General features: G+C 46.9%; 1 pseudogene; it reads right to left on the bottom strand.

Annotated features, from left to right (window-relative positions):
• Positions 1-2352: 2352 nt before the first annotated feature.
• Positions 2353-3686, bottom strand: LOC114619981 (annotated as a pseudogene).
• Positions 3687-3891: the final 205 nt, after the last annotated feature.

Raw genomic sequence — 3891 nt, forward strand, 5'->3', positions numbered from 1 at the left:
CAAATTTATTGGTTTAATGGCAGCCTTATGGAGACCGGCCAGGAGGCAAGTTGTAAATTGGTCTCTAGCTAAAATGCCATCTGAGTTACTATAATTCCAATGGGGATCCTGGTCGGGCACTGCCTCTGACCTGATTGGGTGTGCTGTGTTAGTTTGGTGTATCTCTTCTGCATGTACTCTAGCCTGCTCCCAAACTCACCTGCACTCCTTGGGGAGTAAATTGTTACTGAGAGTCGTGTGTGTGTGTGTGTGTGTGTGTGTGTGTGTGTGTGTGTGTATGTGTGTGTCACGCGCCTAACTCCCGTCCAACGGGAAAGAAGACTCGACACACCAAGTTCCTTCTAATGGCAGTTTACTCAGGCTTTGCTTCTTAGGTGTGCCCCCGACCAGCCCGTGAGTGCAGCTCATATACCCTTAGTAGGGCCGCCCATGAGCCCATACCACGTCCTGCACCATCATAGGCCAGAGACTTTTGACGAAAGATCAGGCTACCAGCAGGTCCGGCCTTCTGGCCAGATATGGACTTGTTTACTCCAAAGCGGCAAGGGCAAGCAGGCACCATCTTTAGGTCGCGGCAGCAGCGCTCCACAGTTCCCCCTTTTTTGTTTTTAAAGACAAGCTGTGACTGCCCGATCAAGCAAGCTCCATCATGTAGGATCCCATGATCAAGGGCAGACAGGCTCAAGCCATGGGACTCACTCTACTGGGTGCAATGGGCAAAGCCCACCAGACGCAAGAGCTGGGCCCAAGGAAAATGGAATAGACACCCATCCCGTGTGCAATGAAACCTATAGGCTTCCAGGGGTGCAAGGGCTGTCCAGACCGAAAATTTGGGGTAATGAGAGCAACTAATGCTTCAGAGCTACCAGCCATGCTTGTGGAGATACACCCCCCCTCAATGGCCTGAAAGGCACGCACTACCAGCGCCCTCTCTGGGCCCTGACCATACGACAGATACAAGACAGGCAGAGAACACAGACACCCACTAGGGCAACAGCTAGTGCTCCCATACCCGCCCACTCTTTAAGATGATAGAAGGCTTGATGAATCCAGGAACTCAGCCCCTCAACCATGGTCACATCCACCCGAGTGGAATTTATTGAAGCAATGGTTATCCGAAGTTCCTGCATCATCGAATCAAAGTACCCGGACCAGTTTCCTGTTAAATAAAGGGACAACTGCCTGGACAAATTAGCTGCTCTAGAATAATTAACATAGGGCACAGAAGTAACACATAGCCCGGACATTTTCCACTCACAGGCCAATTGAGCCACCTGCCATAAGGTGTCGAGATGTTCTTGCACCAAATCTATTCTCTGATTCACAATCATAATACCACCTTTAAGGTGAGCCTTAACACCAGCCTGCAGATCTAAAGCCTGCACTACAACTGAGGATAAATTATTCAGAGTATGGGCTGTTTGAACAGTAGTGGAAAGGGCTATACCTGCGGCTGCTGCACTCACAGCTGAAACTGTTATAGCTGTCACTATCGCTGCAGTAATGCCATGAGGATGGGGATTCCACCGGTACGGGAATCCAACGGGGTACCCCAGCTACAATACCTATAGGAAATGCACTAGCATTCCAACATAAAGTATAATAACAGGTTCCCGAACAATTTAACATTTTCTCACCATAACTAGTACTACTATTACTAACTATCCAAACAAAAGGGGGCCAAACACACACAGGCACAAAAGCAAAGCTGATATTTTTCCCTGTACTATTAACTTGCAAACTACTTTCAAAACCACCAGTCTGATTCCAGGAGAAGGCGGCATTTCCTACTCTTCCTCCTCTTATCATAGCCAAAGGCGACAAATCTGCACAACTACCATTAATACCACACAACAGCCAAATATTATAAGGATTAACAAAACTAACTTGATTGGGATTTTGATGTGTAAAATTATATCCCGAAAACGTCTTATTAAAACTGGTGGATTGATAGGGTGAAAAAGTAAAGAACCCCTTTTTTCCCAACCAGCCTTTCTAGACTGGCATCCTGTCCATGGAAACAGGGTGTCACCATTCTTGCTTCCTTTACAAAATGGTGCCCATCGTGGCTGTTGGGGAATAGTGCTATTTCCTTTAGGTTCAGAACTTGGCCACCATCCGATAATCCAGGAGCCATTAGACAATCCACCAGACTTATCCAACCACACTGCAGTCTGATTATACAGCATAATACAATCACTCTTATCACTAATATTCTTAACCACATAAAAACATAAACTACCAAGCAATTTTATGGATCTATTCTCACTACATCCTATATCCTTATCTAGGGGTAAGAAGGAAGTTTCTAAACTACTATTACTACTAAAAAGGCGAGGAAACACTTGAGCATCATGCCTTATGGGCACTGGAATTGGGAACGCCGACAGGATCCCCCATCGCTGTTCCGTCTTCACAGGTCGCATCAGACTCAGCAGGGGCAGGAGGATCATCCACATTGCAGCGGCACACAAGCCGCTCCGGAACCCGAATGGGGTCATCTTGAGTCTGTGGAAGTACACATACAGACCCTCTAGACCAGGCCAACACAGGGTCAGGGCCTAGAGTTAGGTTAGCAATGCACATTATCAAGAGACTTTAGAAAAGGTTCAAATGTCAGCCACACCTTAGACATGAAGGAGATGGATACCCCCAGAACACGGAGTACAGACCAGGCGGCTGCACTATGACTGTCAAAAGACTAGTGTTCTTCACGGAGTACCTGCCCTGTATTAACTCCCTTTAAAGATGCACAGGAAATACTCAGAAAGAAAAAAAAAGAACAATCTATAAAAGGACTTAGTGTAGAAATGAAAATGAAGCATTCATCTTCACTCTGAAAATCTTCACGGGCTCACATGGGCAGGTCAGTACTATTGTGTCTGGTCTCCCTAGAGGTACCGTCGTCTCTCAGCAGTGCTTTCTGCAAGTTGGATATAGCAACAATTCTCTCAATGTCTATGACAGCGTACAGCTCTGTGCGCCGGGTGGAGGTTTGTAGGAGGGGAGTGGTTGTCGTTTTTGGAGTCTGATGGTTGTCAGAGTCACTGCCCCTTTCCAAATCCACCTGTATATAATTGAGTTGCCTATGTTCTAAACTGGGGCGCCTGATATCAGTTAAAGACTGTTGGTGTACAATCCCTATGCCTTGAATAGTCTATTTTGTGAGGACTTCCCACAAGAGAGTGCTGGCTTGAGGGGTGGGATGAAGCATCTCCAAACGAGGGGTAGCAGGGATGCCCATTGGGTAAGTTCTGAGCACCAAGCCCTGGAGTTGTAGGCGTTTGAGGTGTTCTAGGGACCTCCAATTCTGTCTGATGACTATTCCTTTCTACAACTGGCTCTTCCACCACATTTATACTATTATTTTGCATAATCTCTTGCAACATGTTAAATAATTCTTCTGAACGGGCACACTTAAAAGCAAAAATTCCTCATCCAGTTTGACACAATCGACCACTTTCAAAAGAAAACAGATTTGAGTCGTAGCCATACCGTCGCAGGCAGAGGTAGTGCCATTTCACCGAGTCCCGCTTCCGGGTGTACAGAATCAGTTCTGTGTCTGTGAGCTCCATGAAACCAGAGCCTAGCTCATTGCCATCATCATCCACGTTAACAACCTTAAACTTGTTCCTATGGTTATCTGGGACAGTGTCTTTATCTGGACAGCTACAATAGCTACCCATGGCTTTGCTTTCTAACCTTGCCGCTTTACCTCGGTCCTTAGATTCGTCCCTCACTTCCCTTTCTATGTCCTTCCCCAGTTTATCCCAGGAGGCCAAGGTAAGCTGTCCCGATACCACGAACCAAGGGGCGATGTGGTCCGCTTCCTGGACAAACTGCTGTAGAGCCTTCTGTTTAAGGTGAAACCCCTGCGCCGCTAAGAGCTCT

This window comes from Grammomys surdaster, unplaced genomic scaffold (genome assembly GCF_004785775.1).
Source record: "Grammomys surdaster isolate TR1022 unplaced genomic scaffold, NIH_TR_1.0 166, whole genome shotgun sequence".
Classification (NCBI taxonomy): domain Eukaryota; kingdom Metazoa; phylum Chordata; class Mammalia; order Rodentia; family Muridae; genus Grammomys; species Grammomys surdaster.